Genomic DNA, 21,842 nt, shown 5'->3' with positions numbered 1-21,842 from the left:
AACTCTTGCCCTCCAGGTACTAGAGCAGCATGTGCAAAGCCACATCAAAACACTCTCCAACCTATTCACCTCCTACTCCCACCTCGACAACAGCCTCCAAACATCTGCTCCATCCCCATATAGCTGACAAAACCTGTCTCCCAGATCTACCACAATTATAACACCTCAGAAACTCCTTCCCACCACCATAGAGAATACAGAACCTAAAAAGACTCGATTCTTTCCAAAAGCCTTACGTTTTGCCCCTCTCCCAAAACCAATCATGCTGATCTTGTTGAGGACCTTCTCTCCTTCTCTCAGTCTCTACAATGGAGACACAGTTCGCCACCAACCCTTGCAATCATACTCAACCCAAAAACCAATGTCGAACTCTGCCTAACTCAGTCCACTCCTCCATCAGACTGTGATCCACCTACACTGTGGGGCCGAGACAGTGGATCACCTCTGTTAACATTCCAGAATTTCTTAACTTCAAACCTTGGCTCACCACAGACGAGAATTGCGAAGTAATAAATAATAAGTGTAATTTTATTGTGCATATAATTGTTACAATTTTATGTTTGTAATTATATATATTTTCTGTTCCATGTATGGAGCACATAACTAATGTCTTCAATTGAGAAACATCAAGAGGGTGAACCAAGAAAAGGAATAATAAACGCAATAACAGGATAAGAAATTGCAACTGTAAGATAAGGAAAAACAATTCAAGGCCAAATTTTGTACTTCATGTTAGAAAGCAGATGGGCTCGAACTCCTTTCCTGTATGAATTTATAAAATTATTTTGTGTGACTTTTAGGTACATACATATATATGAAAGCTACACACCACAAATAGCAGAATTTATTAATGGATTTGTGTAATGGCTAAATGTGGTTAGATTGTTTAGCTTTGTTGGTAATTATTACATCTGAAAGTGATTTTCAGATGTAAGATTTGTGTTTGTAGGAAAGTGTATTTTTTGTGTATACGATTTTGGTCTGTACAACCCACGCATATGAGGAAAATAGGAAAGAATCCAACAGTTGAGGACGAGGAGAATGTACATGATTCGGAATTAAATACCGACGATCGGCATTTTACGCGCGTTGAACCAGAGGTTTGTTCTGCCGGAGGCAATGCTGATGTGCCAGAGAATTGGAAGCCAAAATTGAGTTACCAACTCCTGTACCTGGTTCTTTTGCCGAATTGTATAAGGGACTAGCAGACGTTATGCAGCACAATTTCATACACGTTGCGCAAGAGCAGACCGTACAAATTAGTACGCGTATTCAGGACAAAATGAATCAAAATTTTAAACAATTTGCAAATCCACATAAAAACCAGATTAATGTTAATTTCGAAATCTTAGAGGAAAAGTTAAGTGCAGAGTTTCGGCAGCTAGCCGAAGAGAAGAACAGTCTGCTGAAATAAGGACAATAAATTCGAAGATAGAAACTGTTACTAATAACTTTGCTGAGTTACAACTTGCCTTAAAGACATACCTGAGTCGGTAAGGCAGTTCAAAACGGAAGTGAGCGAACTAAGAGAAACGGAATCTGAATTACAAAGTACTGTGCAACAGATTGTGTTGCAAGATAACCAGCGGAATAAAGAGTTCGTTACATTGCTCCATGACATCGACAAACAGGTTACCAAGCGCTTAGCAGCACAAAGTGACAGATTACAGACCTTAATTCAAAATTCTAGTGCTGAAGTGTTGTTCAGTATAATAAGGAGAATAGTGATGTAAAAACTGAATAGAACAAATTAAAACGTTGCTAAAACGTGATCTTCCTAAGTAGAAGGATGACATGGAAGAACACATAGGCAAACTGCAACATAAGTTGTCAGCTTTGCGTAATAATGCAGGCAGAAGCCCAGCAGCTCTGGCAACAAACAATCCATATATGTATTTACCGTCTCCAAAGTTGGATGTGTTGTAGAGAGAAACACCATCCAACACTTACACGAATGAGAGGTATTCATCATGTGCTTCGATGAATATCTTGTTGCAAGAAAATTTGCTCAAGCATCGTCAATTTCAGACATATACCAAGACAAACAAGGTGATCAATGCTCCAGTGTTTTCATAAAGAGTTTCAGAGGGATACTGCTCAGACACCCAAAGAATACAGTTTGTTGCCTCACATACACAAGGCGAATGTGTGCTGTGAGCATCAGAAAATATAGAGAAATATGAAACATATGAAAAATTTGAGAGAGTGTTTTTATCAAAGTACTGGTCTCCGGGCCAGCAAGCGAGATTAAGAAAAGAAGTGTACTCATCTGATGTTTGCAACAGTAAACAGGGTACTCTGAGCAAGTACTTTGAGAAATATATCAATAAGACAAAATACTGGGATGATCCCATATCAGGAAAGCTGTTATTCAAATTTTAAAAGCAAAATTACCTTTAAATTTAAGAGAAAAGCTATTGCATGCTCCTGAACATGACATTGATCAGCTCATGTCCGTTGTTGACTCGATAGATTTGTTGCATGAGGACACAAAGCCTGGACTCAAGACAACAGGCAAGATAAACAATGTATACCACAATAACAGTGCTAATGGGAACCAGAGCCGAAAACAAAACAGTAACGGTGTCGGTAATGGGAATGGAAATACCCGAAATACATCCCCACAGGTTTATAGAAGTAACCACGCACAGCAAGGCAACAACTGACAGCACTTCGGAAAGAAAAGAAGGAATGATAATCGTGTAATCCCGTTATCGGAATGACAACCACAGGTATAACCAGAGTAACAACATAATGCCACCAACATGGCCAACTGATAATCGAACACTACACCACGAAACAGTGGACAACAGCATTCGATTCAGAATAATGACGCAAACCAAAGTAATCACAATAACAGTAATAATACTGTGAACTGACGGGTACAAAACCAACCTGTGGGGATAACTGAAGTGATTGAAAATAATCAGCCTTCAAATAGCCTGCCCACAAACTAATTTAGATCACATTGAACCCTCAGATAGTGGTTGGGTATAGTGTAGGGAGCAATACGCAAAAACAGATCAATCTGATCTGTTATAACAATGGCATTGATATATGTGATGAATTGTTCTCTGAGGAAAATTCCTGCAGAAAGGAAAACAATACAGTGACACAGACTGCATTTGAATCTGTGGTAGGTAAAGTACCTACAGTAGTAATTGACACCACTGCATCAGCGAACTTTATTTTGTATAATTTGCTTAAACAAATATGTGAGAAGGGTGTACTTCCCACATTACCAGTCTAGAAGTGTAGAACTGTTAGTGCGATAGGCACCAGGTCGAAGAATCTTAGTGGGCAGTATCAGTTGGAAATATTGACAGTAAATGGATCATTCCTGGTGGTTGATAATTTGTCAGCCAACTGGATTATTGGTGTCGGATTTCTGCTAGAGAAGAAGCAAAACTCGGCTACTAGCAAGCAATTGTTATATTACAGTTGATTGAAAAAATATAATTCTAGATTAGCTCGAAACAAAAGCTCGCCATGACAAATTCTACCAGTGTGTGAAAATCAAGTTTGTAGGTATTTAACCTCCATTGACAGGTGGTAGTTCAATTGCTCTAGCTGGTGAAACCAAGTGTGCTAATGTTGACGGCAACAAGCAAGATGTCGACACAATATTACTAGGCAAGATTTTAAGTCAGGTTACTTAAGTGAGCACCAGAGAAATGAGCGATCCAATCTCATGTATAGATAGCTACATGTCTTTGAAGAAAAACCCAGTATAATAAAAGGACACGTATATCACATACATGTTTAGCCTCATGAAACATACTGTCACACAACCTATTCGATTCCTGGACCAAGAAAGAGGCTGCATGCAATGAGATCAAGAAAATACTAGAACGAGGAATAGTAGAATCATCCTACCAATTACAATTTGGGGTTTACACCTACATAAACATCTCAAAAAATGTATTTAATGAATGTAACATTTCTATTATATATATGTGCATATAAATATTTCATTTCTGTTTTCATTTCCACAGTAGAGTTAGTTGTGAGAAGAAAAGTCTCAAAGCAATTATATGGATATTGTAAAGAGAGGCTGAAATGCATTTCAAGGACACTAAAAAATTGCATTGTCAAAACTCCATTTTGCTTGTAAAGCCAAAACCTGTCTTACAAAGACATCTCATGTAATAAATTGTAAGTAATAGTACAGTTTTCTAAACAGAATTTGTAGATAGTGTGTTAGTTTTAAGATTATTTATACTTTGGCTCCAAAATACGTGATTAGTTGTAAATAACCGTGCACTATTTATGTCAGAAGTACGTGTTCTACAAGCTCAAGATAGAAGTCTTGAATAATAGTACATGTAATCACGTACATAAATACTGAAGGACGTATTTTCTATAGGATGATGTCCTGTGTCAATACTTCCAGAAAGAGGTTCAGGCCATCTATCTCGCAATTGAAAAAAAGGTTCAAATGGCTGTGAGCACTATGGGACTTAATATCTGAGGTAATCAGTCCCCTAAAACTTAGAACTACTTAAACCTAACTAACCTAAGGACATCACACACATCCATGCCGAGGCAGAATTCGAACCTAAGACTGTAGCGATCGCGCAATTCCTGACTGAAGCCCCTAGAACCTATCGGCCTCACCGGCCGGCTATCTTGCAATTAAACTATGTGCTTATTTTGGCACTTATTAACGTCCTCAGACATTAGTTTTGAATTTTAGTGTTTTTTTATGTGTACTCTCTTATTGGTATGGTACAAGATTGGAAATGGCCCTTGAATTGGTTTTTCCTTCGAATTAAGAAATAAACTGGGAGCTATATACGAACGAAACACATACATGTAAAGCACAGCCACACAACACATAAAATAATGGACAAACACAGTTCGCATCGCGAATTTTCAGACATTCCAAAAACAGATACAATTAGTGTTCAAGTACAGCCTTGTTCCAAAGTAAATATTAAACAAGTAAGGTAAAATGATGTCGTAGCCAACGTACAAGCTAATTTGGACGTTGGAGTTAATGCATAGCTTCCATATCAGCGTAATTTGGCTCAAAAGACTGTATGTAATTGCAAATGAGTAACAAAAGGAATACCAAAGTAAGTGCTATTAAAGGCTTCCAGAGAAAGCTGTAATACGTGAACTTTGTGTGCGAATAAACAAAACCATGCAATGGAACTAGACCCTGAGAACAGTGAACATACTAGCATTGCAAAGTGCATAATAAAGTTGACGCTTACCTTCAGTGAAGTGTTCAATCACGTGCGCAGGTGCAGCATCCTGTGTAGAAACTCTTAGGTAAAGCACAAGTAGCCATTCTAGGGAACTCGCATTGCTTTGAACCGAGTGTACACAGCCTGCAACGTAAACCGCACCTCGACAATGTTCCACGCGAAAGCTGGATTGTCGCGGTGGAATGTGAGCCACGTGATCGCCCAGTACTCACAGTATTTCAAAACGTAGAGACTTGTCATCGCTAAGCTATTAACGCTCTTTTGGTGCAAATAGTAATAGTATTATATGCCAACAAATAAACTGCAATACTCATTGTAAACAATTAACAATCATGATGCAGTCGGAAAGAAAAGACAACGTGGACAACAGTACAGATAGCAAAACTTCACTGTGGCAAACAAAACGCAAACAAAAGAAATAAATGGACAGAACGAACTATAATCTATCACTACAAACAGAATATACAATCATTATATGCATCCTTAGGATAATATACGTACTATTACCACCTCGTTCAGCCAAACCGCGTAATTGCATTGTATATTAATGCTTAATAAATTGTATTCCATATATCCCATACACAAGATGCCTGTCCTGCGGAAAAACAAGACCTAGCAACCTGTATCCAGTAGCAAATCCTGGCATGTCTTCCATTTTCTTGTCCGCACATGCATCGACTACTGTCTACCAGTAAGAACTGTCGCTCCACCAATCCACCACAAGATCTATCATCACATCTACAAATCATTGCATTCGACTGTGGTAAATTCTTAATCAAACTCAATTTTGTAAAGACTGTTGTTGTTGTGGTCTTACGTCCAGAGACAGGTTTGATGCAGCTCCCCACGCTACCCTATCCTGTGTATGCTGCTTCATCTTCAAGTACCTACTGCAACCTACATCCTTCTGAATCTGCTTAGTGTATTCATCTCATGGTCTCCCTCTACGATTTTTACCCTCCACGCTGCCCTCCAGTACTAAATTGGTGATCCCTTGATGCCTCAGAACATGTGCTACCAACTGATCCCTTCTTCTAGTCAAGTTCTGCCATAAATTCGTCTTCTCTCCGATTCTATGCAGTACCTCCCCATTAGTTACTTATCTACCCACCTAATCTTCAGCCTTCTTCTGTAGCACCACATTTCGAAAGCTTCTGTTCTCTTCTTGTCCAAACTATTTATCGTCCATGTTTCACTTCCATATATGGCTACACTTCATACAAATACTTTCAGAAAAGGATTCCTGACACTTAAATCTATACTCGATGTCAACAAATTTCTCTTATTCAGAAACGCTTTCCTTGTCATTGCCAGTCTACATTTTATATCCTCTCTACTTCGACCAACATCAGTTATTTTGCTCCCCAAATAGCAAAACTCATCTACTACTTAAGTGTCTCTTTTCCTAATCTAATTCCCTCAGCATCACCTGATTTAATTTTAATCTACATTCCATTATCCTCGTTTTGCTTTTGTTGATGTTCATCTTATATCCTCCTTTCAAGACACTGTCCATTCCGTTCAACTGCTCTTCCAGGTCTTTTGCTGTCTCTGGCAGAATTACAATGTCATCAGCAAACCTCAAAGTTTTTTTTTTTCTTCAATTTTAATTCCTACTGTAGATTTTTCTTTTGTTTCCTTTACTGATTTCTCAAAATACAGATTGAATAACATCGTTGATAGGCTACAACCCTGTATCACTCCCTTCCCAACCACTGTTTCCCTTTTCTGCCCCTTGACTCTTATAACTTCCATCTGGTTTCTGTACAAATTGTAAATATCCTTTTGTTCCCTGTATTCAGAATCTGAAAGAGAGTACTCCATTCAACATTGTCCAAAGTTTTCTCTAAGTCTACAAATACTAGAAACGTAGGTTTGCTTTTCCTCAATCTATCTTCTAAGGTAAGTCATAGGGTCAGTATTGCCTCACATGTTCCAACATATCTATGGAATCCAAACTGATCTTCCCCAAGGTCGGCTTCTACTAGTTTTTCCATTCGTTTGTAAAAAATTTGTGTAACTATTTTTCAGCTGTGAATTATTAAACTGATAGTTCGGTAGTTTTCACATCTATCAACATCTGCTTTCTTTGGGATTGAAATTATTATATCTTTCTTGAAGTCTGAGGGTATTTCGCCTGTCTTATACATCTTGCTCACCAGATGGTAGAGTTTCATAAGGGCTGGCTCTCCCAAGGCTATCTGTAGTTCTAATGGAATGTTGCTACTCCTGGGGCCTTGTTTCGACTCTGGTCTTTCAGTGCTCTGTCAAACTTGTCACACAGTATCGTATCTCCCATTTCACCTTCACCTTCATCCTCTTCCATTCCCATAACATTTCCATCCAGTACATCGCCCTTGTATAGACCCTCTATATACGCCTTCCACCTTTCTGTTTTTCCTTCTTTGCTTAGAACTGGTTTTCCATCTGAGCTCTTGATATTCATGCAAGTGGTTCTCTTTTCTCCAAAGGTCTGTTTAATTTTCCTGTAGGCAGTACCTATCTTACCCCTAGTGATATATGCTTCTACATCCTTACATTTATCCTCTAGCCATCCCTCCTTAGCCATTTGGCACTTCTTGTCGATCTCATTCTTGAGACGTTTGTATTCCTTTTTGCCTGCTTCATTTACTGCATTTTTATATTTTCTCCTTTCATCGATTAGAGTCAATATCTCTTCTGTTACCCAAGGATTTCTACTAGGCCTCGTACTATTACCTACTTGATCCTCTGCTGCTTCACTATTTCATCTCTCAAAGCTACCCATACCTTTTCTACTCTATTTATTACGTCTGTTCTTGTCAATCGTTCCTTAATTCCCTATCTAAAACTCTCCACAACCTCTGGTTCTTCCAGTTTATCCAGGTCCTACCTTCTTAAATTCTTACATTTTTGCAGTTTCTTCAGTTTTAGTCTACAGTCCATAACCAATAAATTGTGGTCAGAGTCCTCATCTGTCCCTGGAAATGTGTTACAATTTAAAACCTGGTTCCTAACTCTCTGTCTTACCATTATACAGGGTAAGTCACTAACTATTGCTACCTAGAACAACTTCGAAAGTATGATAGTAGCTGAAAAGTTTGTGGGACAAATGTTGCATGGGAGAACAGGGGTCATAATATGACGTTGGTCTTTCGTTGCTAGGTGGGGTCACTTCAGAGATATGAAGGTCAACTTTGTTTTTTGAAATGGGATGCTGTAGTTTGGTACCTATTTTTTGCTAGCGGCTATCGAGACGAATCCAATGAGGTGTAACAGTAAGGTATTTGAAGGTCAACGAAGGTAGAAAAGGTGCCAAGAACTTCCATTTACAGAAGGTTTTCGAAGTGATGTCCAATGGTAGCAATGCACTGCTGCAGTCTTCTTATCACGGATTGAATGGTATTCCTTATCACTTCAGTGCTTATCGAATCACATGCTCTTATAATTCTCTCTCGTATATCGTGCAAATAGTAAATATTCACTGAACATTGCATATCCATCTAACATGCCATTGACATGTAATCACAACTCGACGGCTTCGCAATACAACACTAATAGGGACGGTAAGACTAGCATCGTCGAATCAAGCGAATGTGAATGATGTATTCCTTCGAAGAACAAGTCGATATGCTTCTCATATATGGAGAATGCCAACGAAATTCAGTGAGAGCTAGAGACTTATACACTGAAAGATATCCTCTACGTACTCACCCTACACGTCGTACATTTAAACATGTGTTTGATAAACTGAGAACTACTCGATCTTTTACGCATCGGAAACATATCCAGCAAAGGAAAGTTGATAACGAGGAAACGGAAATTGGTACTCTTACCACTGTGGCTTGAGATCGTTGTATTTAGTTCGTGTCAAATCGCAAGGGAATCTGGCATGAACCAGAGTAGTGTTTTCGTGTTCTGCATCGTCATAAATATCATCCTTATCATATCAGCCTCCACCAAGAATTAACTGATACAGACTGTATACATTGCACTGAATTCTGCTGATGAGTTCACCTTCAGATTCAGAGTGCTTTGATTTTATTTACTGACGAGGTTACATTCATGAACCATGGAAATGTTAATTCCCTTAACATGCATTATGGGGCAACTGAAAATCCTTGTTGGCTGCGGCAAGTTGCACACCAAAAACCGTGGTCGGTGAATGTATGGTGTGGGATTCTGGAGGACAGAATTATAGGCACCTATTTCATCGAAGGAAATCTTAATGGTAGGAAGTACACCACACTTCTGCAAGAAAAATTAGGTCTATTATTGGGAGAAATACCTTTGGGACCAAAGTAACACAATGTGGCATCAACACTATGGTCGTCCAGCAAATTTTTCGCTGATGGCTAGAAATCAGTTGCAGAGACAATTCCCAAATCGTTGGATTGGACACGGAGCAGTTGTGTTGTGGCCGGCTCATTCGCCAGAATTGACTCTGGATTTTTTCTTGCGGGGATTCGTAAGAGACATTGTTTATAAAGATGTTCCAACTACATCTGAGGATATGCGAGAGAGAATTGTCAGAGCATGTGCTTCAATAAGTGCCGATGTGATATGAAATATCACTCATTCCATGATAAGAAGAGTGCAGCACTGCATTGATATTAATGGTCACCACTTCGAACACCTTCTGTAAATGGACGTTGATGCCACCTTTTTGACCTTCATTGACCTTCAAAGACCTTACTGTTACGCCTCATTGGATTCGTCTCGATTACTACTATCTGAAAAGTAGTACCAAACTATAGCATCTCATTTAAAAAAAAAAAGTTGACGTTCACATCTCTGAAGCGACCCCATCTGGCTACATAAAACCAACGTCATGTTATGGCCCTTGTTGTACCATGCAGCTTCTGTCCCACAAATTTTCCAGCTCCTATCATACTTTCAGAGTTATTCTTGGTGGCAATAGGTAGTAACTCGCCCTGTATAATTTATCTGAAACTGTCCAGTGTCTCCAGGCCTCTTCCATGTATACGGCCTACTTTCATGATTCTTAAACCAAATGTTAGCTATGATTAAGTTATGCTCTGTGCAGAATTCTACCAGGCAGCTTACTCTTTCATTCCTTATCCCCATTCCATATTCGCCTACTACTTTTCCTTCTCTTCCTTTTCCTGATAGCGAATTCCAGTCCCCTATGACTATTAAATTTTCGTCTCCCTTCACTATGAATGATTTCTTTTATCTCATCATACATTTCTTCACTCTCTTCGTCATCTGCGGAGCTAGTTGGCATATAAACTTGTACTACTGTGGTAGGTGTGGTCTTCGCATCTATCTTGGCCACATTAATGCATTCAATATGCTGTTTGTAGTAGCTTACCCGCATTCCTATTTTCCTATTCATTATTAAACCTACTACATCTACATCTACATCTACATCTATACTCCGCGAGCCACCTTACGGTGTGTGGCGGAGGGTACTTATTGTACCACTATCTGATCCCCCCTTCCCTGTTCCATTCACGAATTGTGCGTGGGAAGAACGACTGCTTGTAAGTCTCCGTATTTGCTCTAATTTCTCGGATCTTTTCGTTGTGATCATTACGCGAGATATATGTGGGCGGTAGTAATATGTTGCCCATCTCTTCCCGGAATGTGCTCTCTCGTAATTTCGATAATAAACCTCTCCGTATTGCGTAACGCCTTTCTTGAAGTGTCCGCCACTGGAGCTTGTTCAGCATCTCCGTAACGCTCTCGCGCTGACTAAATGTCCCCATGACGAATCGCGCTGCTTTTCGCTGGATCATGTCTATCTCTTCTATTAATCCAACCTGGTAAGGGTCCCATACTGATGAGCAATACTCAAGAATCGGACGAACAAGCGTTTTGTAAGCTACTTCTTTCGTCGAAGAGTCACATTTTCTTAGAATTCTTCCTATGAATCTCAACCTGGCGCCTGCTTTTCCCACTATTTGTTTTATGTGATCATTCCACTTCAGATCGCTCCGGATAGTAACTCCTAAGTATTTTACGGTCGTTACCGCTTCCAATGATTTACCACCTATGGCATAATCGTACTGGAATGGATTTCTGCCCCTATGTATGCGCATTATATTACATTTATCTACGTTTAGGGAAAGCTGCCAGCTGTCGCACCATGCATTAATCCTCTGCAGGTCCTCCTGGAGTACGTACGAGTCTTCTGATGTTGCTACTTTCTTGTAGACAACCGTGTCATCTGCAAATAGCCTCACGGAGCTACCGATGTTGTCAACTAAGTCATTTATGTATATTGTAAACAATAAAGGTCCTATCACGCTTCCCTGCGGTACTCCCGAAATTACCTCTACATCTGCAGATTTTGAACCGTTAAGAATGACATGTTGTGTTCTTTCTTCTAGGAAATCCTGAATTCAATCACAAACCTGGTCCGATATTCCGTAAGCTCGTATTTTTTTCACTAAACGTAAGTGCGGAACCGTATCAAATGCGTTCCTGAAGTCCAGGAATACGGCATCAATCTGCTCGGCAGTGTCTACGGCACTGTGAATTTCTTGGGCAAATAGGGCGAGCTGAGTTTCACATGATCTCTGTTTGCGGAATCCATGTTGGTTATGATGAAGGAGATTTGTATTATCTAAGAACGTCATAATACGAGAACACAAAACATGTTCCATTATTCTACAACAGATTGACGTAAGCGAAATAGGCCTATAATTATTCGCATCTGATTTATGACCCTTCTTGAAAATGGGAACGACCTGCGCTTTCTTCCAGTCGCTAGGTACTTTACGTTCTTCCAGCGATCTACGATAAATTGCTGATAGAAAGGGGGCAAGTTCTTTAGCATAATCACTGTAGAATCTTAAGGGTATCTCGTCTGGTCCGGATGCTTTTTCGCTACTAAGTGATAGCAGTTGTTTTTCAATTCCGATATCGTTTATTTCAATATTTTCCATTTTGGCGTCCGTGCGACGGCTGAAGTCAGGGACCGTGTTACGATTTTCCGCAGTGAAACAGTTTCAGAACTCTGAATTCAGTATTTCTGCCTTTCTTCGGTCGTCCTCTGTTTCGGTGCCATCGTGGTCAACGAGTGACTGAATAGGGGATTTAGATCCGCTTACCGATTTTACAAATGACCAAAACTTTTTAGGGTTCTTGTTTAGATTGTTTGCCAATGTTTTATGTTCGAATTCGTTGAATGCTTCTCTCATTGCTCTCTTTACGCTCTTTTTCGCTTCGTTCAGCTTTTCCTTATCAGCTATGATTCGACTACTCTTAAACCTATGATGAAGCTTTCTTTGTTTCCGTAGTACCTTTCGTACATGATTGTTATACCACGGTGGATCTTTCCCCTCGCTTTGGACCTTAGTCGGTACGAACTTATCTAAGGCGCACTGGACGATGTTTCTGAATTTTTTCCATTTTTGTTCCACATCCTCTTCCTCAGAAATGAACGTTTGATGGTGGTCACTCAGATATTCTGCGATTTGTGCCCTATCACTCTTGTTAAGCAAATATATTTTCCTTCCTTTCTTGGCATTTCTTATTACACTTGTAGTCATTGATGCAACCACTGACTTATGATCACTGATACCCTCTTCTACATTCACGGAGTCGAAAAGTTCCGGTCTATTTGTTGCTATGAGGTCTAAAACGTTAGCTTCACGAGTTGGTTCTCTAACTATCTGCTCGAAGTAATTCTCGGACAAGGCAGTCAGGATAATGTCACAAGAGTCTCTGTCCCTGGCTCCAGTTCTGATTGTGTGACTATCCCATTCTATACCTGGTAGATTGAAGTCTCCCCCTATTACAATGGTATGATCACGAAACTTCTTCACGACGTTCTGCAGGTTCTCTCTGAGGCGCTCAACTACTACGGTTGTTGATGCAGGTGGTCTATAGAAGCATCCGACTATCATATCTGACCCACCTTTGATACTTAACTTAACCCAGATTATTTCACATTCGCATTCGCTAATAACTTCACTGGATATTATTGAATTCTTTACTGCTATAAATACTCCTCCACCATTGGCGTTTATCCTATCCTTGCGGTATATATTCCATTCTGTGTCTAGGATTTCGTTACTGTTCACTTCCGGTTTTAACCAACTTTCTTGGCCACATTAATGCATTCAATATGCTGTTTGTAGTAGCTTACCCGCATTCCTATTTTCCTATTCATTATTAAACCTACTCCTGCATTACCCCTATTTGATTTTGTATTTATAGCCCCGTATTCACTTGACCAGAAGTCTTGTTCCTCCTGCTACCGAACTTCACTAATTCCCACTATACCTAAATTTAACCTATCCGTTTCCCTTTTTAAATTTTCTAGCCTACCTGCCCAATTAAGGGATCTGACATTTCCTTGCTCTGATCTGTAGAACGCCAGTTTTCTTTCTCCTGATAACGGCGTCCTCCTGAGTAGTCCCTGCCTGGAGATCCAAATGGGGGACTATTTTGCCTCCAGAATATTTTACCCAAGAGGACGCCATCATCGTTTAACCATACAGTAAAGCTGCATGCCCTTGGGAAAAATTATAGCTGTAGTTTCCCCTTGCTTTGAGCTGTTCACAGTACTAGCACAGCAATGCCGTTTTGGTTAATGTTACAAGGCCAGATCAGTCAACCATCCAGACTGTTGCCCCTGCAACTACTGAAAAGGACGCTGTCCCTCTTCAGGAACAACACATTTGTCTGGCCTCTCAACAGATACCCCTCTGTTGTGGTTGCACCTACAGTATGGCTATCTGTATCATCTCTGAGGCAAGCTAGCCTCCTCATGAACAACAAGGTCCGTGGTTCTTATGGGGAGTCTACGATTTTGGTTTGTAAGAAACAATGTTTATGAAAAACTCATTTAATGAGACCTTTAAATGAAAAAAACTATGTGGTAACAGACTTCTACAAGAAAGAATTGTTCAAAACTGAACATTTTATGTAATAATCCTGTCTGAAATATGCTATCACGAACATTTTATGGACTTTAGAATTTAATTTGTTTTCAAAACGACATGACAAAATGCCTATGAATTTCTGAAATATTTGACTGTCTTGTAACATGTAAAATATGATGGTGCTTCACTATCCAAATATTCACATAATTTTCAGTGAACAAACAGACTGAGGACTGTACAACCATCCCTTGATTTTTTCCCCATTTTCCTTGGGACTAAGTCTCAATAGGCTGAATAGGTGGACAAGTAACTACAGTTGGTGTACAAGTTAGAACGCAGGCCTCAGTCAGATAACAAGGGCAACAGTAAAGTGTAAATTTAAAGGTAATTGTACTCAAATAATCGCCCTTTTTCTGAAATGAATGAAGAGGTATCCATGTCACGCATAAAACTGTGAACTTATGCCCATGAACTAAGAAAACAACAAATGAAGTGACTTAAGTTAAATTATGATCGCTGACAGTCAAAACATCGTGATCTCAACGTTTAGGGGGCATTTTATTACGTCTCCAACTTTTACACGAAATGTTCCCATAGTAATGTAACTATGCCAGACACCTCTGGATAATATATCGATAATTATACAAAGGAAATAATGTGTAATTAGTATAAATAGTCGTGAAACAAGGGTACTGCCTGGTTTCTTTTTTTGGTCTGCTCTTTTCTTTTTGCCATTGTGTTTGTTTGTCTCTCTTGGTTAGCTTGATTCGTGTTACACAATTAATTCTGTGGATCCAATAAAATGGTCATAGGAGATCTTTCTTAGGCTGTTACTTGATTATTTGCAGCTGGAACTGTTATTAGATATCAGAATACGAAATGTATGTGTTTCATTATCGAGCTTTTCATGTAGAGGATATTTTATTTTAAGTATTTGACTATATGGAATAGTGTTAAGTTGACTTTTATTCGTTTAAAATATATTGTTCAAGTTTGACCATATCTCTTTTATAAACCTGTCCTTTCTTTACAGATTCATGATTTTGTGTAATTCCTTGAATGTGGAAGCATTTCTTTTGTTTGTTATAGTTTGCTTGCGCCATTTCATACGCCATAGTCTTTGTTTGTGAAATACGATGGAACCTGCAATCATTTCAGTTTCAAGAAGTCTGATAATCAGTTTAATCCTAATTTCTGGAAGGAAACGTATTTAAATTCACGGTCAGTAACAAATTTTACCGAAAGATATGCTCTCAAAGCCAGAACTGTCGGTCATTGCTACTTTCAGAAGAAATTGTATTAAGTTTTGTTAAAATTCTGAATTAAGTCAGTCAATTAGTGAAAGAAGCCCAAGTTTCTTTTAAGGTTGCCGCCATTGCTTTTCATTTTAATATAAAAATAGTTCGTAACCCGAAAATGTCTTTCATATTAGTTGAAAGTAAAATAAATACATCTCAATTAACAGGCAGTGACGATAAATCATTACAGTCTCCCCTCAAAACGTTAGCAACATTCCAGAACTTGTGCCCTGAGCCTGTCTCTCTCCACACCACTACCAGTCCTTTCACTCCTTCCTTCTACATGCTTCCTAAAGTCCATAAACCCAGTCACCCAAAACGCCCCATTATATCCCAGTTACTGTGCCCCCACTGATAGGAACTACAGCTCACAACACGCTAGCTACCCTCCTATATAGAAGACACTAACCATTTCCTCCACCAACCCCGGTCCTTTACAGTGCCCAGCTCGTCACTATTGATGCCAGCCGTCTTTACATGACGAGTAACATTCCTATCCCCACAGCCTTGCTCCTATTAAACACTACCTTTACCAAAGCCTGACAGATTCCAAACCTACAATATCCTTTCTGGTCACCATGACCAACTATATCCTCACCCTCAATGACTTCACCTTTGAAGTCAACACATATGAAAAGATATGTGGTACAGCAATGGGTACCCTCATCGAAGGCAGGACTGCATCCAAAAGAAGTCATCTGATCTATGAGCTACACTACAGCCACTGAGCTACGTTCTACATGGGCATGACAACCAACAAACTGTCTGTCTGAATGCATGGACACAGACAAACTGTGATCAAGAGACAGCTGGACCACCCAAGTGCCGATCAGCTCTCCAACACTTCAGTGACTGCTTCACAGCCTGCACCATGCGGATCCTTCCTAGCAATACCAGCTTTTCTGAATTGTTCAGGTGGGAGCTCTCCCTGCAATATGTCCTATGTTCCAGTAACTGCCCTGGCCTAAGCCTTAGTTAGTCACTGTCCCTCAACCACCTATCCCCTTCCCTATTCCCACTCCAGCACTATACAGCCTTCTATTCGACTATTCCACCAATGCACCCACAAGTTCTTTACTTCTATCTGTTTCCACTCCCCCCCCCCCAAAGCCTCTGTCGAACCTCATGATTCCACCTAGCTGCCCTACCATGTCACCATCATGTCCCTAAAGGCACCCACAAGCAGTGCTTTACCATCATTCACCTTACCCTGCTATTCCTCCCTCTCCTCACCCCAGCCTCCCTTACTGCCACCATTGTGTCTCCTATTATGTGCAGTTGCTTTCAGTCTGGCCTCAGTGGCCAGACACAGTGTTAATGTGTGAGTGACTGCGCTTGTCAGCTTTTGTTTATGCTACGTACTTTAGAAGAAAACCATATTTCTGAAGGATCACAGGCTTAGCAGTCTTTTTGTTGTCACTGTCTGCAACTAAACATCTCCACTATATGGTGCATAGAATCAGTCCTTTTTAGGTTGACTGGCAGACTGTTAATTCAAATCAGTTTAACATATTTGCAAATGACTTATTTATTAACTGTCTTAATATATTTCCTGAAGGATTATTGATTGATATAATGGTGTCATCGACAAACACAGTGACCTTTCCATGTTCTGTGCACAGTGGCAAATACTTTATAAATATTAGAAAAATCAGTGGGCCTAATATTAAGCTTTGAAGCTTTCCAATGGTAATGGAGCCCCAGCCGAAGATATATTACCACCTTGTGTTCCTTCCATTATTACTTACTGCTTTCTACCATAAAGGTGAGATTCAAGCCACTTGCCTACTGTTCCACCCATTATGAAGGTTTTGACTTTATTCAAAAGAATATGGTAACTAACAGTGTCAAAAGCTTATGACAGCCACAGAATATTCCAGCTGTCATAATATTGTTATTTATGGCTTCCAAAATATTGTCAACCAAATGCATATATTGCATCCTCTGTTGATACACCTTTCTAAAAACCAAACTGGCTATTGCTGAGGATGTTCTGTTTAGTAAGATGCCCAGCCATTATGCTGTGCATCAATTTTTTCCAGCACTTTACAAAAACTGAGAGTACTGACATGATGATACAGTGTAGTGGTCATGTTTTAAAGATTAGACTGGTTTCGTGTTGCTTGTCACATGAAAATCACTGAAATTCGTATATCCAGCGTATGCTTTGGAAAAGTTGGAGCATAGTTGCATGTCAGGGTCTGGACACGAGTGTTCTTTCATTGTAGTTGTACTATCTTTTATCGCATGTAAAAGGGTAATCTGAAGTGAACAACACTTAATGGAAACATGACATCGTTTTGACGTCACCCACACATATCAAAGACCACAGGAACTGCTGTCAACTTTCATTAACATTCGATGCTGGGTGGTTGGGAAATACCATTTTGTATTCTGTAATTTTGTATCATAACTTGCGTATTATAGAAGAAGGCCATTTTAAGGCAGTGGCACATTGAAGATTCATAAAAACTCATCGTTCTTGGTGCCATTTTTTTGTAGTTAAACGTCACATAATGACATATTGGTGGTTAATGCATTCACAAGATTTGAGTTACATTATAAAGGGCAAACTTTTGTAATTCATCGTGGTGCAGCAGTTATAAGCATTGAATTACAGAGTGTGAGGCAAATTCATAGCAGGTTAGCATCTTGGTGTATCTCTATGTTTTTTTTTTTTTCACCTTCATGTATCTAAAAGATTCTGAGGCCATCTCAGTAAATCAGCAGAAGTAGGTTCTGCAATATTCAATGTTACATAAATATAAGAGTGCTCCCTCTCTCTTAGGAGTGAATTGTCTTATCAATAATTTACAAATCAAGCACAAAATATGCAAACATGAATTAAATATTGAAAACGCTGTGATCATCTGGTAAAGCAAACCACCACTCAAAATAAAAAGCCCAGAATAGACTGACACATGAGTTAAAAGGTAACTTAGTCACAGCCACCTACAAAGTATAAAAGAAAATTTACGGTCTTTTGTAACACTTCCTTTCAAACAAAAATGTTAAAAATGAATATGAACAGTCACAATCGCAATAAACTTTTTTTGTATAAAGTTACTGGTTTTGTTCAGCTTTAGACCATAGTCAGACCTACACTGAAATATGTACATACAATAGAATTAGTGGGATGTAGTAATATACAATATTCATTTCTTAGTAATAAATAAACCACTGCACTCCAGAGAGAAATGTTTTAAAAACAAAGATGTCTTCAGGTAAAGTACATGTTTAACCATCAATGTGACTCTTTTCGTAATTCTTACAATAAACGTTACCAACACTGACACATTTTCAAGAGATCCTCAAAGATTTGGTGTTCTGAAACAGCATTTATTCATAGGACATAAGATAAATTGGCTGCTTCTTCAATAAATTTGCTAGAATGGCTACCCATCCTTTCTAATTACAGACCAACTCCTGAAACTAATTTTCAGGGTTTCTAGAAATAAGCCTTAAGGAATACTATTGAATATACATGTTATTGGTTCAATGCTGGCTGGTTTCAGCTTTTTTCCTTGTAAATCAGTAAATCCTCTCACTTTCAGGGTTGATGAAGGCATATTAGGAAAAGTAGTACAAACTTTTTTAGTAAGACTCAGAGTAGGCAATAAGTCTTCATCTGATTGGAATTAATTACATTTGGTGTTCCTCAAGGTTCCATCTTGTATCCATTGCTTTTTATTGTTTATAATAATGACCTCCTATCTGCTACATTGTCAGAAAAGATTTGGCAGACTAGGTGAACAACAGTCTGCACTTACTTGCTGGTAAGGCGTTGAAGCTGAGTGACTGTAGGAGGATACAAGATGACCCAGACAAAATTTCTGCTTGGTGTGATGAATGACAGCCAGCTCTAAATGTAGAAGATGTAAGTTAATATGCATGTGTAGGAAAAACAAATCATTAATGTTCAGATACAAAATTAGTAGTGTCCTGCTTGACAAAGTCACATTGTTTGAATATCTGGGTGTAATGTTACAAACTAATACGAAATGGCACGGGCATGTGAAGATTATGGTAAGAAAGACGAATGATCGACTTCGGTTAAGTGGGAGAATTCTAGGAAAGTGGGGTTCCGTTGTAATGGAGACTCCAAGTAGGACGCTAGTGCGATTTATTCTTGAGTGCTGTGCAAAAATTTGGAATTCACATCAGATCAGAGTAAAGGAAGACATCGGAACAATTGAGAGGCAGGCTGCTAGATTTGTTACTGGTAGGTTTGAACAACATGCAGATGTTGCAAAGATGCTTCAGGAACTCAAATGGAAATCACTGGAGGGAAGGCAACATTCTTTTTGAGAAATGATATTGAAAAAATTTTGAGAAACAGCATTTGAAGCTGACTGCAGAACAATTCTGTTCAAACCAATATACATTGTGCTTAAGGGCCACAAAGATAAGATACGAGAAATTAGGGCTCATACTAAGGCATACAGGCAGTCGTTTTTCCTTTGTTCTGTTTCTGAGTGCAACATGAAAGAAAATGACTAATAGTGGTATGGGGTACCCTCCGCCATGCGCCATGAGGTGTATTGCGGAATATCGATATAGATGTAGATGTAGAATTTGTTTTGTTTGCACATGATAACAAACATTGTAGTAAATAGCAAGTCAAATACAGATTTAGAAATGGCTACTAATCAAGTTTTCATTGACATTAGTAAATAGTTTAAAACTAGAATGAGATTTTCACTCTGCAGCGGAGTGTGCGCTGATATGAAACATCCTGGCAGATTAAAACTGTGTGCGCCCGACCGAGGTAGGTAGGAAGGTAGGAGACGAGATACTGGCGGAAGTAAAGCTGTGAGTGCCGTGCGTGAGTCGTGCTTCGGTAGCTCAGTTGGTAGAGCACTTGCCCGTGAAAGGCAAAGGTCCCGAGTTCGAGTCTCGGTCGGGCGCACACAGTTTTAATCTGCCAGGATGTTTCAGTTTAAAACTAGTTCATTGTCATTAAACTCTGAAAAGACTCAGTATATTTAGTTCAGAACCTGTAAAAGATTTCCTTCCAGCATGTGTATAGTATATGAATACATGAAAATAAAAGAGACTGACAGTGTTAAATTCCTGGGATTATAGTACAGTATAAATTAAGTTGGAAAGGGCATACCACAGAATTACTGAAGCACCTAAAAAAAAGTCTAAATTTGCAGTGCGAATGATGTCAGTATCAAGATACACAAATGTTTAAAAAATTGCATACTTTGCTTACTTTCATTCTATTTGTCATCTGAGATCATATTCTGAGGTTACTCATCAAACCAAGCAAAAGGTTCTAAACTGCAAAAGCGTGTGATAAGAATCATATGTGGTGTAAACTCAAGAATGGCATATAGGAACCTGTTCGAGGAAACTAGGGATTCTAACCACTGCTTCTCAGTGCATTTATTCCTTAGTGAAATTTGTTGCAAATAACATATTTCCAACCAATAGCTTGATATATAGTAGCCATAGTAGGAATAAGAACAATCTATATAAAGACCTAAAATCACTTACCTTTGTCCAAAAATGGGTTCAGTATTCAGGAACATGCATTTTCAATAAATTGCCAGCCACAATTAAGAACTTGGTTTCAGATAAAGCAAAGTTTAAAGAGAAGACGTTTCGGTTTGCAGCTCCGTCTACACCATAGATGAATATCTTAACAGGGACTGTTAGACCAGCTTAAGTAAAAATGTCTGTTAAAGCCAGTTTTGACAGCATTTGGTCGCAATAATCAAGATTAAGTATTCTGTGTATAATAAATTTATTAAAAGTGCATAACTATGTTTTATTCTGACAGTGTACTAATTCTGTAAATATTATCAGTTCCAGTTACTGTAATCTGTTCACATATCTTTACAATCTCCTGACAAATTATCAGGGAAGTGAGTATTATATTCAAATGTTCTATGTTGTTTTATGTTATACTTTTTAGACATGTTCCACACCTAGGAGAATCATTTCATTTTGGGGTTTCTGGAACGAAAACTGAATTTCATATGATCATTCATACATACATACATTAATTCTTGTTCCATAATTCATGGATATGACATTTTGTAATCATGTGGAACATGTCACTTTAACGTAAGTTTTCTTAACACAAAATAATTAATTTTTTTACTGTTACTACTTCATAGCTACAAATTCATCTGCTGAGTAGAAGAAGTTGTCATTCGGAAATTCTTTTAATTTGTTTTTAAATGTTGGTGGGCTGTCTGCCAGACTTATTAATGCTATTTGTCAAATGACCAAAGATTTTTGTGGCTACACAATTCAGCCATTTCTGCGCCAAAGTCAGATTTAACAGAGAATAGTGAAGATCATCCATTCTGCTCGTGTTATAGCTATGCACTTCGCTATTATATTTGAATTTTGGTAGATTATTAATAGAAAATTTCATAAGTGAATATATTTATTGTGAAGGTATTGTGAATATCCCGTGTTCCTTAAATAAATTTCTACAAGGTGATATTGGGGGCACTCCAGCTGTTATTCTGATTACA

At 38.8% G+C, this 21,842-nt stretch overlaps 1 non-coding gene across 1 annotated transcript; it reads left to right on the top strand.

Moving 5' to 3' along the window:
• Positions 1 to 20,182: 20,182 nt before the first annotated feature.
• Positions 20,183 to 20,257, top strand: Trnas-uga. Its single transcript has one exon. It is a non-coding gene; the product is annotated as a tRNA-Ser (tRNA).
• The last annotated feature ends 1,585 nt before the right edge of the window (positions 20,258 to 21,842 follow it).

The sequence above is a fragment of the Schistocerca americana genome, chromosome 4 (genome assembly GCF_021461395.2).
Source record: "Schistocerca americana isolate TAMUIC-IGC-003095 chromosome 4, iqSchAmer2.1, whole genome shotgun sequence".
Classification (NCBI taxonomy): Eukaryota; Metazoa; Arthropoda; class Insecta; order Orthoptera; family Acrididae; genus Schistocerca; species Schistocerca americana.
The sequence above is the reverse complement of the archived record's forward strand: the minus strand, read 5'-3'. Positions and strand labels throughout refer to the sequence as shown.